Source organism: Heloderma suspectum, chromosome 17 (assembly GCF_057233095.1).
Source record: "Heloderma suspectum isolate Gila_16-S chromosome 17, 16-S_ref, whole genome shotgun sequence".
In the NCBI taxonomy this organism is placed as follows: Eukaryota; Metazoa; Chordata; class Lepidosauria; order Squamata; family Helodermatidae; genus Heloderma; species Heloderma suspectum.
This window is the reverse complement of record NC_139474.1, coordinates 14,771,047-14,784,545: the sequence shown is the minus strand read 5'-3', so window position 1 is coordinate 14,784,545 and position 13,499 is coordinate 14,771,047. Positions and strand designations below refer to the sequence as shown.

Here is a 13,499-nt window from a genome sequence, read left to right as displayed (position 1 = left end):
AACAGCGGTTCTGGGGGCAGCAGCAGGGAGCGCAGCCACATTTGGAACAGCGGGACTGGGGGCAGCAGCAGGGAGCGCAGCCACACTTGGAACAGGGGTTCTGGGGGCAGCAGCAGGGAGCGCAGCCACATTTGGAACAGCGAGACTGGGGACAGCAACAGGGAGAGCAGCCACACTTGGAATAGCGGTTCTGGGGGCAGCAGCAGGGAGCGTAGCCACACTTGGAACAGCGGTTCTGGGGGCAGCAGCAGGGAGCGCAGCCACACTTGGAACAGCGGGACTGGGGGCAGCAGCAGGGAGCGCAGCCACACTTGGAACAGGGGTTCTGGGGGCAGCAGCAGGGAGCGCAGCCACATTTGGAACAGCGAGACTGGGGACAGCAACAGGGAGAGCAGCCACACTTGGAACAGCGGGACTGGGGGCAGCAGCAGGGAGCGCAGCCACACTTGGAACAGCGGTTCTGGGGGCAGCAGCAGGGAGAGCAGCCACACTTGGAACAGCGAGACTGGGGGCAGCAGCAGGGAGCGCAGCCACACTTGGAACAGCGGTTCTGGGGGCAGCAGCAGGGAGCGCAGCCACACTTGGAACAGCGGTTCTGGGGGCAGCAGCAGGGAGCGCAGCCACACTTGGAACAGCGGTTCTGGGGGCAGCAGCAGGGAGCGCAGCCACACTTGGAACAGCGGTTCTGGGGGCAGCAGCAGGGAGCGCAGCCACACTTGGAACAGCGGTTCTGGGGGCAGCAGCAGGGAGCGCAGCCACACTTGGAACAGCGGTTCTGGGGGCAGCAGCAGGGAGCGCAGCCACACTTGGAACAGCGGTTCTGGGGGCAGCAGCAGGGAGCGCAGCCACACTTGGAACAGCGGGACTGGGGGCAGCAGCAGGGAGAGCAGCCACACTTGGAACACTGGGACTGGAAACAGGAGCAAGGGAAGCAGCCACACTTGGAACAGCGGGACTGGGGATAGCAGCGGGGGGAGCAGGTATGCTTGGAACAGCAGCGAGACTGGGAGCAGTAGCGGGGAGAGCAACCAGTCTTCAAACAGCTGCACTTGTTGTAGCAGCAGGAGGAGCAACCACGCTTGGAACTGCAGGATGGGTAGCAGCCACACTTGGAAAATTGAGTCTGGTTATAGGAGCAGGGGGAGCAGCAGGTCTTGGAACAGCAGCAGGGAGAGCAGGAATACTTCCCACAAGTGTTAGAGCAGCTCATCTTCGGGGACTGAAGGAAAAGCTATAAGAAATAAACAGAATTCTGTGAGAAACCACTCCAAAGTATGCAAGACTAGCATTTGTTTCACCTGCATTTGTAAAAATAAAGTATTTTGTGTGAACCAATTGCAAATTCAGATATAAATCAAAGTTGTATCTCGTGTGGATATTGCTTTCTCATTCCATGTGTATTTATGTATTTTAAATATAATGCAGATGGTGATATGCAAATGTTTGGCTGTTAATTAAATACCACCTTATTGCAAGAATGCAGCTGCTATGCAAGTTAATAAAGATATACATTACAAAACCTGAGTTGGTCAAGGCAGCACTCAAAGGCTTTAGATCTTCAAGAAGCAGGAGAAGCCTAGCAGGTAGTCAACATATTTTTGTCTCCCCCCTAGGGATGGAGGAAAGTCCCTTACCTTTCGCCGAAGCTTGTTCTCGGCGGGGGGGAGGCGCTTCGCTGCTCCCCCCGCGAAGTTCAGGCCGGGGGGGGGAGGCTTCCCGCCTCGCCCCAGCCGAAATTCAGGCCGGGGCGGAGGCTTCCCGCCTCACCCGGCCGTGAACGCGAAAGTTTAAAAAACAAAACAAAACCCCCTGATAGGCTGCGTGACGATTAACGTAGCCTATCACAGCTAGATTTGCAAAGTCAGCCATGATAGGCTACATCAATCGTCACGTAGCCTATCAGGGGGCGTTTGTTTGTTTTTTTCTTTTATTGCAATGGTGGCAGCGGCAGCCAGTCGAAAGACCGGCTGCTGCTCCCGCCCCGCTCGAACACCCACCGAACCGCCGGCCGGACCCGCCGCCAGGAGGGACATTCGGTGAAGGTAAGTCCCGTCCCGGGGGGGGGCGGGGGGGTTCGGAGGATTTCTCCCTGAAACTTGTTCAGGGGGCCGAACACGTTGGCGCTCGGCCCCCCGAAGTTTCGGGGAGAAATTCTCCGCCATCCCTACTCCCCCCACACACACACTCATTCACAGACACACACACTCTCTCACACACACTGGCCAGAAGGGATGCTACTTCTGAAACATTTTATGGAAACCAAAATGGCAAAAGTTAAAAAGAAAAATAGAGGCAGTTCTCGGTGCTACAACTATTAGTAGTGACTCCCCCCCCCCAAAGACATGTTAAAGATCCCTCCACAAAAATACCTGGCAAAATGACCCCATCATTTGGAGGGGTCCAAATTTACAACCCTCCAAACTGAGATGAGAGTTCTTAGTGGAGAACTTTGGCTTTGTTCTAGAAAGGAAAGGAAAGGAAAGGAAAGGAAAGGAAAGGAAAGGAAAGGAAAGGAAAGGAAAGGAAAAAGATCTTAAAAGAATTGACTATTTTCAGCTTTTAAAAAACATCTGGACAACTTTCAGCAACATCAGAAGAAGAATGTAGTTGAAAAAATAAATAAATAAATAAATAAATAAAAAAACCTAAACTGTTAGAGCAAGAATTGGGCTGAAGATCCCAAATTCTTTCCAATGTATAGTTTCGATGCTGTTTCAGTTCACAATCAATTGAATATGAGCTTACCTTGTTGAATGGAGGAAACTGGTAGAAAGGAGGATTTAATCCAACTGAGTGAATGAAGAGCTTTCCAGCAGGGGCTTTTTATAGAGCTCCATGGGCCCCGCCCCTAGGAAGTGAAGCACTGTCATGGAACGTTAACCATCAAAGTACACAACTGTCCACCATGCTGTCGTCCACCTCATGCTCTCTGACTCAATTCCCTTCTTTTCTTACTAATAATATAAGGATCAGCTTCAGACTGAGGAGGGACAAAGCCACCTTCAGCTAATAACAGACTTCAGACCTCACCAGAAGGATAGTTAGGAGATTATTCTTCAAATGTGCATACGGGCGACCAATGACATGGGGAGATCTAGTACGTGAAAATTGATGGCCATGAGCCGTTACCATCACCAGGAGTTTCTGACTCCCCAGTACTGCCATCATCGCCAATTTGTTCTCTAGTACAGCTGGAGGCCATTCTTCTTCCCACTTCATGAATATAATTAGGCCTTCTAACTCATTAGGATTTGAATGACAAGACTGAATGAGTCTGAAACCAACCATGTTTCCTACGGATGGGGGAAAAAAAATGTCATTCCTCCTAAATTGTCCTCGTGAAGACATTCCCATCATGTGGAATTATCCGTGGGCATTACACAGAGTACTTTTTAACATGTCCCTAACTTATTTTGAGTTAGGGGAGGGCTGTGCAGTAAGGTGGCCAATTTTGCTGATGACACTAAATGATGCAGGGCAGTTAAAACAAAAAGGGATGGTGAAGATTGCTAAATGGATTGCGCCAGACTAGGGTAATGGCCATTAAAACAGCAGAGTTCAATGTCAGCAAGCATAAAGTGATGCACGCTGGGGCAAAGAACCCTTATTTCACATATTCACTGATGAAATCTGAGCTGATGTCAGGCTCAGCTTCCTGACCCTCTTTGGCAAATCAAGACAGATCACAAATAACAATGAAGCTTTTTTTTTTTGCTTTTTTTTTTTGCAGTAGGTTGGCTTTCCAGAGCTTGTGACAAGGGTTCCCAGCATTTATAATCTCCATTAAATCAAATAGACTAGACAGAAGCTATAGCACATGGCTTTGTTCAAGAGACCATTCAAAGGCTAGAATTCAAACAGAGTCACTGTCCCAGCAATAAATTCCAAGCCGGAGACTTAATGATACAAGATTCAAAGCGGATGAGATTTCTAGATTCATGATAAATCCAGGCAAGAACGTATTCTGAGCAATTGAGATGTTGATCATAGAATAGTCATAGAATCATTGAATAGTAGGGTTGGAAGGGGCCTACAAGATCATTGAGTCCAACCCCCTGCTCAGTGCAGGAATCCAAGTCAGAGCATCCCTGACAGGTGGCTGTCCAGCTTCAGCAAAGGCTGAGCACTGGCTTAAATACTGGGGGGGGGGGGCTGACCGGGGAATCTAGCCTGTAAACAAGCACTACATCTGAGGAGGTATCTCTGTTCTGCCTTTTTCTGCTTATATGTAGTAAGAGCATTAAAGTATGATGTGTGTGCGTGTGCGTGAGTGTACATACGTATAGATAGATAGATAGATAGATAGAGATAGAGATAGATAGAGATATAGATATAGATATAGATATACAGATTGACCCCACCCCTTTTGCTTTTTGGCCCACTTGCCATTTACCTTCAACCACACCAACTGCTGGATTGCAGCTTCTGAGAGCTACTCCAAAACTAAATTCACCCCTCTGCATTACAGCTTTCTGTAGCAATTTACCCACTAGTGGGAGTAACCACACCACACCCTTCCGCTTTCATGTCTTAGTATGCTTTTACCCCCAAAAGCCAAGTTTGGTTATATTGCCCATTTTAACCATGGATTGGTCTGAATGCCTCTTGTGTCCTTCCCTGTCCTCAGCTGTTCGTACCACCTCTCATTCAACACTTGTTCATCCCTGTCTCCGAGTATTTATTTATTTATCTATCTATCACGTTTCTACACCACACAATAGCCAAAGTTCTCTGCAATGTTCACAACAAAGTAACAATTGTACAGTCTAACCCCCCCACCCCAACACAGCAACCCAATTCCTCAAAAATATTCTTGTACTTTTATTCTTTTCTCTTTTCCAAACAGCCCCTGCCTCTGGACTTTCCTGAATTCCTCTTTTGTAACTTTTCAGACCACTGCACAGGTATGCTAACCTAAGTATTGTTATATTGCTGCAGGCCTTTATTCTCTCTGACCTGTATGCATACCTGCTCCATGCAACCATCTTCTCACAAGCAATAGACTTGGATTTGTAACATATGCACAGGTTTTACATACCTTTAGATTACTAGGGAGGGGTAAATTTGCCAATTTTGCTTTCTCTTGCATTTGTTTTTTTAAAGAAAAGTTCTTTTTCTCCCAAATATGCAGAAATTGTTCGTTTTGGTTAATTCTTATCAAAAATGAACAGACGTGAAATTTTCACCCATCTGCACCAGCCAGATTCGATTTGTACAGCTATTCCCAAAATGAAGGGGACCATGCTGTAAGTGCCTGCCATAGAGCTGTTAAAGATGGGGTGCCTGTCAGAAATAAAGAGGTGGCAACCTAATTCAGCCTTATTTTAGCCTTAATTCAGGCTAAAATAGCGAAAAAAAGGGAACGCAAATGGTGGCCGCCGTAGCCGCCGCCATTTGCGTATGCTGTTTTTTTTTTTTCCTGCAGGCTGCCCAGTGGCCAGATGTCCGGCTGTGGGCAGCCCCGGCCGGCGGCTCCACAGAATATCCATGGAGTGGAGCCAGCTGGATTAGAATTTCGGGGGGAGGTGCAGAGCGCCTCCCCCCCAACTGCGAATCACCCCGTCGAAAAGGTAAGTGACTTTCATACATCCCTAAGTTGGATATGCAGGGAATCAAGCCCAGACTTTTAAGAGCTAGGCACCCTGGGCCTGGATGGATGAATCTCTCAGTTTGGGTTTCTCCCACATTCAATTAAAAAAATAAATAAATCTCAAGTTCTTTTTGTCCTGAATATGGAGAACTTAGTAGATTTTGGTAAATTCATTCCAAAATCAAACTGAAATGAATTTCTCATCCATCCCCATACAAGCCTGATGCAGAAAAACAATCATTTGTTTTGGAAATGCGTACCTAGCCATATCTTCCCCCAAGTACACCCAAAGCAGATCATGGAGAGTACAAATACGTTAACAGCCATAACAATTCACTGGGGATATCTGCTTGTAAAGTGGTACCTTCGAGACTAATCGGTGTATTTGTAGCATATGTTTTCATGGACTTCACCACCAGATGCTCTAGTCTAGATCTGTGGTCTGGAGACCACAAAAGTTTATGCCACAACAAATCTGTCTTCAGGGCACTGCAATCCTCTTTGTTGTGTTAATCGCTAGAAGAAAACCAATACGATATATAAGAAAGCACAATTTCAAAAATAAAAATAAGAAAGAAGCAGGGCGAGCTTACTGCTCTTGTGGGGCAGGGGGGAACCAACCCAGCAGTCTCCAACAGGAGAGGATGGAAGGACCCAGCAGCTCTTCCCTTGGGACAATGTTCCATAACTGGGAAAGGGGGCCACCAATGAAAAGGCCCTGCTTCAAGTGGCAGCTGACTTAGCCTCCGAAGGAGGCGGAACACAAAACAGGGCTTTAGATGAGAGCTCGGACAGGATCATATGCCTACATATGCTGGAGCAATGTGAAATTCTGACATCAGCTGGGGAGGGGGAGACCAATGTGAGAAAGAAGAGATATCCTCAAGTCTCCATGGTGTTGCCTTCATCTTTTCCAGTCATGTTATAAAAATGTACACATTATTGCGAATTACAACGATTGTTTTAAAAATGAAAAGAATGCCCTCTAGCAACAGAAGTCAGATAGAGTAACCAAATACTGACCAGTCATGTGGTGCTGAGTAAAATTGTGATGTTGAGCCACATGGGTCCCAGCGGGAAGGCCAGTGCATGCTGCCTAGTATTCTTATCCTTGAAACCATCCCTTTCAAGTGCCCTCTGGTGTGGTGTGTGATGTAAGAATTATAGTGTGATGAACATCCATGGCCTCTAATTATATACCACAGGGGGAAAAAATCTCTCATAATGGAAGATGTGAACAAACTCAAGGAACATAGGCCTGGAATATGGCACAGCACATAGACATGTGTTTCGGTAGGTAATCAGGAATCTGCCCGTTCTTTGGCCGTGCCTCATTTCCAAGGGTAGGGCACATGGAACAGTATAAAAAGGTCATCCACTTCCAAGCTCTTCACTCAATCATTCACATCTCCCTTGTGCTTATGCATCCTCCTGCTGAACAAGGTAAGTTGAACTCAATAGCTGACAAATGAGAAACAAGAATTTTGATAACGTTTAAGTTCTTCCAGCTTCCCAGTTCTGCCACTGGAGTTAGTGGGTGGCTCTGCAGCTAGAACTCGTAGAACAAGATTCAGCAGCTTATCTTCCTTACTGCTTTTCACATTTTATTCCTCCCAAATGTGCTATTTGCTGTGACAGTAATGAATTTGCTTCCAAATATCAGCCTCTGTGACTATTGTTTCTTGATGTGAAGGTTTGAGGCCTACAGAGCCAAGGGAAGAGGTCAGCCCTAGATGCCTGGATTTTTTTTGCTGGGAGGGGGTATCCCTGAAAGGAGTAGTCTCATTTCCCCATTTAAGTTTCATCTCTTCAGGTTTGAAGCAGTACTTTTGGTTTGAGGGGTGGAGGGTATATAAATAAAGACAGTGAGAGAGCCAGTAAGAGCACAGTCAGGGAGACCAGAGCCTGAAGAGGGAGCAGGAAGAAGCAGCTTAGAGAAGCCTAAATAAAGCTATGGTAAAGGAACTTGCATTTTGCAACTTTTACTTATCTCTCCCCGAAATCCTAACCCGGCCAACTCTACTCCGCGGCGACTCTGCAGAGCTGCCGGCCGGGTGCATTTGCAGACTTGCAGAGCCTGCGGACGCAAATGGCGGCGGCTACAGCGGCCGCCATTTGCGTTCCTGTTTTTTTGCCATGATAGGCTACGTAAATATTTACATAGCCTATCACGGCAAAAAAACAGGGGTGTGAATGGCGTAGCGGCCTCCATTTGCGCCCCTGTCTTTCTCTGTGATAGGCTACATAAATATTTACATAGCCTATCACGGCAAAAAAACAGGAACGCAAATGGCAGCGGCTACAGCGGCCGCCTTTTGCGTTGCCTTTTTTTGCTGTGATAGGCTACGTAAATATTTACGTAGCCTATCACAGCCTCCATAGGGATGAAGATGGCGTCCCTGCATTAGCCATGATAGGCTACGTAAGTATTTACATAGCCTCTCATGGCAAAAATGGGGAAGCAAATGGCGACCGCAGATGCGGCTGCCATTCGCAAAGCAGTGTGAATGGCACCAGGTAAGTGCTCCGTTTCGTGCACCTTTCGCGGGGTGGGGGGGTGGAAGGCTTCATTCCACCACAGATTTCAGGGGGCTGAATGCACTGGCATTTGGCCTCATTGAGATCCGTGGTGGAATTCTCTGAAATCCCTACATAGACTATGTATGCATATTGAACAATGTATGTGTGTGAATGTCTGGAGATTTGCTTACAGACTTATAGAAAATAACTTGTTTCAATTTTCAGGTTCAAAACATCAAAATGGCCTGTTTTGGAAGCAAGACTCCCTGCTGTTCCAAGTGCAGATGCTCACCCTGCTGCTGTTCCTCTAAGTGTTCCAAGTGCGGATGCTCACCCTGCTGCTGTTCCTCTAAGTGTTCCAAGTGCGGATGCTCACCCTGCTGCTGTTCCCAGACCCGCAGCTGTTCCAAGTGCGGATGCTCACCCTGCTGCTGTTCCCAGACCCACAGCTGTTCCAAGTGCAGATGCTCACCCTGCTGCTGTTCCTCTAAGTGTTCCAAGTGCGGATGCTCACCCTGCTGCTGTTCCCAGTCCCGCAGCTGTTCCAAGTGCGGATGCTCACCCTGCTGCTGTTCCTCTAAGTGTTCCAAGTGTGGGTGCTCACCCTGCTGCTGTTCCTCTAAGTGTTCCAAGTGCGGATGCTCACCCTGCTGCTGTTCCTCTAAGTGTTCCAAGTGCGGATGCTCACCCTGCTGCTGTTCCCAGACCCGCAGCTGTTCCAAGTGCAGATGCTCACCCTGCTGCTGTTCCTCTAAGTGTTCCAAGTGCGGATGCTCACCCTGCTGCTGTTCCCAGACCCACAGCTGTTCCAAGTGCAGATGCTCACCCTGCTGCTGTTCCCAGACCCACAGCTGTTCCAAGTGCAGATGCTCACCCTGCTGCTGTTCCTCTAAGTGTTCCAAGTGCGGATGCTCACCCTGCTGCTGTTCCTCTAAGTGTTCCAAGTGTGGATGCTCACCCTGCTGCTGTTCCTCTAAGTGTTCCAAGTGCGGATGCTCACCCTGCTGCTGTTCCCAGACCCACAGCTGTTCCAAGTGCGGATGCTCACCCTGCTGCTGTTCCCAGACCCACAGCTGTTCCAAGTGCAGATGCTCACCATGCTGCTGTTCCTCTAAGTGTTCCAAGTGCGGATGCTCACCCTGCTGCTGTTCCCAGACCCACAGCTGTTCCAAGTGTGGATGCTCACCCTGCTGCTGTTCCCAGACCCACAGCTGTTCCAAGTGCAGATGCTCACCCTGCTGCTGTTCCTCTAAGTGTTCCAAGTGCGGATGCTCACCCTGCTGCTGTTCCCAGACCCACAGCTGTTCCAAGTGTGGATGCTCACCCTGCTGCTGTTCCTCTAAGTGTTCCAAGTGCGGATGCTCACCCTGCTGCTGTTCCTCTAAGTGTTCCAAATGCAGATGCTCACCCTGCTGCTGTTCCCAGCCTTGCTATTCCAGTCAGGGCTGCTGTCCCTGTGGCTGTTCCCAACGCTGCTGGAACCAGTCTTGCTGCTCCCCCTGCTGTTGCCCCCAGTGCCGTTGCACCCCTTGCTGCTGGTACCAGTGTGGCTGTTCCCCCTGCTGCTGCAACCAACGTCGCTGTTATCCATGCTGCTGTGGCCAGTCCTGCTGTTGTTCCAGTTCCTGCAGCTCTTCCAAATGCAATTCCTATCAGTTCAAGTGTTAACCACAGTAATGCAAATGAGGTTCTGGAAGTCAAAACCAGCCAGTCCAGCACCTGGAAATGAAAGCTGGCTCATTGGCTGCTAATTCAACCACCCGGAATATCACCATCAACACATGTTTACAAACCTGCTGGTTATCTTCCAGGGATAATCCCCTGAGTTAAATGCCTAGAGCTTTATGCCTGCCTCCTTCATAAAGTGCAAGACTTTTCTTTTCAAAAAGTCTAGAAAAGTTCTGTAGGAAGTGGAAGTGAAGGACTCTCACTTGTTTCATGCAATAAATGCTGTTCTTCTTTCCTCCTTGGTATTTGGGCTCCTAGTGTATCCTCTAGCCGTGTAGTAACTCCCACAATTAAAAACTCTCAAATCATGGAAGTGTCCTGTGGTTTTGGTTTGTTTGGTTTTTGTGAATCTTTTCAACTCACCAAAGCCATCTTTCTGATATGTTAGCTTTCCACCTTCAAGGAACCATTACTTTGTGGTAAGGATGGGTGGGAATGTTGTTGCATTCATATACAAACTTTGCTAATTTACACTTTTCTAATTAACATTTTTGTACTTTTGAAAGAAATGTGTAGAAAAGTACATATGAATGTTTGTGGAGGGGTGGAGAATAGGGATGTATGAGAACTCACAAATTATACGAACTTATCATGTTCACAACCCTGAATACAAACATGAGCAGAAATGCAATTCTCAGGACTTTTTTGCTATTTCCCAAGCTTGTGTTTTGTTCAGAAGTGTGCACTTACCCCTATAATCTGCATTTTCATGCTTTAGCTTATGGGAGGAAACACACTTTTTCACCTGGGAAAAATGTGTGGCTTTAAAAATGCACATTGTTCCTGACTGAAAATGCATTTTTTTTTCCTGATGGTGCAGGGGATGCTCGTGTTTGGCAGTTTGAACAAGGTGAACTGAGCTTTGAGGAGGAATTTGGAGAATCTCAACAAGATCAAATGTCACATGTCCACCCATCTCTAGTGAGGAAGCATAAATCAGAATGCAATTGCACTCCCAAATCCACATTTTCCTTAACATTGAGCTCAAGTTCATCACTTTTAAAACATATGCCAACAATAATGCATATATTAAGAAAAAGTGAGCAGAGAATGTGCATATTAGGGAGAAATGTATATAAAATCACTTTAGCTTATGGGAGGATGCACATTAAAATGCATGCATTTGAAGAAATGCTCACAAAAACATGTGCAAATGTTCATGTGGCTTGTTGTTTGTTTGTTTTAAGTTCACAAATTGATGAGAAAATGGGACTGAATAAATTTAGCTGAAATCTGATGAGCTGAGCAAAAACGAATGAATGAATCCTTTATTTATGGTCAACTGACCAGCAGCAGCCAAAACTAAACTTGAAACATTCACTCATCTCTACTTTGAGGTTGCTTTCAAACAATGCCTTATGAGACAATACTGATGTGACAAAGAGAGCATATCTGAAGGTTTAACTTGCCTCTCAGTTAAAGATGATGATAGTTAATTTTGTCCCCACCCATCCTTTAAGGAGCTCAGGGTGGTATACATTTTATATTCACAGCAAACCTGTGGGGTAGGGCAGGATGAGGGAGAGTGAGTGGATCAGGTTCATCCAGTAAGCTTTGGAAGTCAGGTCTTCCTCCTCTAAGTCCAACATTATAGCTACTAAACCAGACTGCACCTCAATAGTTCAACTGAACTGTGAAATGACTTTGTGAGGGTGTGTCTTGAAACGCGTAGTCAATATTAAGCAATTGAACTTCTTGGATCTATCTGTCCTTGTGTGTGTGCACGAGTGTGTGTGTGCACATATGAGCATGCACGTGCTCGCACGCATGCACACACAGATAATATATACTGCTCTTCACATGACATCCCTGTTCCCTACTGGAGATGGGTGAGAAATTTGTTGGGTTAGCATTTTAATGTGAGATTGCCATATTTACATCTCCTGGAACCAACCATAGACCCATATGAAATTTGCAGAAAGAAACATGGACATTTCTGAGCTCACCATAGATGTGTGTGTGTGTGTGTGTGTGTGTGTATGAATGATAGAGAAAGACTAAAAACAGAATGTTAAAAATATATATATTTAAGCCAGGCATTTTGGCTTCTGCCCTCATCAGTATCTGTGCTGTTAACTGGGTATCAGGAGTGGTAGTTTGGAATACCTGGAGATGAAAGTTCCTTTAGGAGAAAAAAATTAATAAAATGCAGATGTATGAGTGGTATTATGCTTAGGAATTGTCCTCCAGATTAAGGCCATTTGGACTAAGAAATATATATATATATATATATATATATATATATATATATCTCCCCTTCATGGATCACTGCCTTGTTGTGGCGAAGGGGCTTGCGTAACTCAGTGAAGCCATAAGCTATGCCGTGCAGGGCCACCCAAGACGGACAGGTCATGGCAGAGAGTTCTGACAAAATGTGGTCCACTGGAGAAGGAAATGGCAACCCACTCCAGTATTCTTGCCAAGAAAACCCCATGGAACGTATCACAAGGCTAAAAGATATGACACCGGAAGATGAGCCCCTCAGGTCGGAAGGTGTCCAATATGCTACTGGGGAAGAACAGAGGGTATTTCCAAGTAGCGCCAGAAAGAGTGAAGCGGCTGGGCCAAAGCCAAAAGGACACTCAGCTGTGGATGTGTCTGGTGGTGAAAAGAAAATCCGATGCTGTAAAGAACAATATTGTTTAGGAACCTGGAATGTCAGATCAATGAATCAAGGTAAGCTGGAGGTGGTCAAACAGGAGATGGCAAGATTGAACATCGACATCTTGGGAATCAGCGAACTCAAATGGACAGGCATGGGCGAATTTAATTCAGGTGACCATCATATCTACTATTGTGGGCAAGAATCCCTTAGAATAAATGGAGTAGCACTCATAGTCAACAAAAGGGTGGGAAAAGCAGTACTGGGGTACAATCTTAAAAATGATAGAATGATCTCAGTACGAATCCAAGGCAAACCATTCAACATCACAGTAATTCAAGTCTATGCCCCAACCACTGAGGCCGAAGAAGCTGAGGTTGATCGGTTCTATGAAGACCTACAACACCTTCTAGAACTAACACCAAAAAAAGATGTCCTCTTCATCATAGGGGATTGGAATGCTAAAGTAGGAAGTCAAGAAATCACTGGGATAACAGGCAGGCATGGCCTTGGTGTACAAAATGAAGCAGGACAAAAGCTAATAGAGTTTTGCCAAGAGAACATGCTGATCATAGCAAACACTCTTTTCGAACAGCACAAGAGGCGACTCTACACATGGACGTCACCAGATGGTCAATATCGAAATCAGATTGATTATGTCCTTTGCAGCCAAAGATGGAGAAGCTTCATACAGTCAGTAAAAACAAGACCTGGAGCTGACTGTGGCTCAGATCATGAGCTGCTTCTTGCAAAATTTTGGCTGAAATTGAAGAACGTAGGGAAAACCACTAAACCGTTCAGGTATGACCTAAATCATATCCCTGATGAATATACAGTGGAGGTGAGGAATAGATTTCAGGGATTAGACCTGATAGACAGAGTGCCTGAGGAACTATGGACGGAGGTCCGTAACATTGTTCAGGAGGCAGCAACGAAATCCGTCCCAAAGAAAAAGAAATGCAAGAAAGCCAAGTGGCTGTCTGATGAGGCTTTACAAGTAGCTGACGAAAGAAGGGAAGTGAAAAGCAAGGGAGAAAGGGGAAGATATACCCAACTGAA

General features: G+C 46.4%; 1 long non-coding RNA gene across 1 annotated transcript; it reads left to right on the top strand.

Annotated features, from left to right (window-relative positions):
* The first annotated feature begins 1,929 nt into the window (after positions 1 to 1,929).
* On the top strand, positions 1,930 to 10,145 carry LOC146334588 (uncharacterized). The gene is made up of 4 exons (XR_014786241.1): positions 1,930 to 2,042; positions 5,426 to 5,570; positions 6,796 to 6,883; positions 8,336 to 10,145. It is a non-coding gene; the product is annotated as an uncharacterized LOC146334588 (long non-coding RNA).
* The last annotated feature ends 3,354 nt before the right edge of the window (positions 10,146 to 13,499 follow it).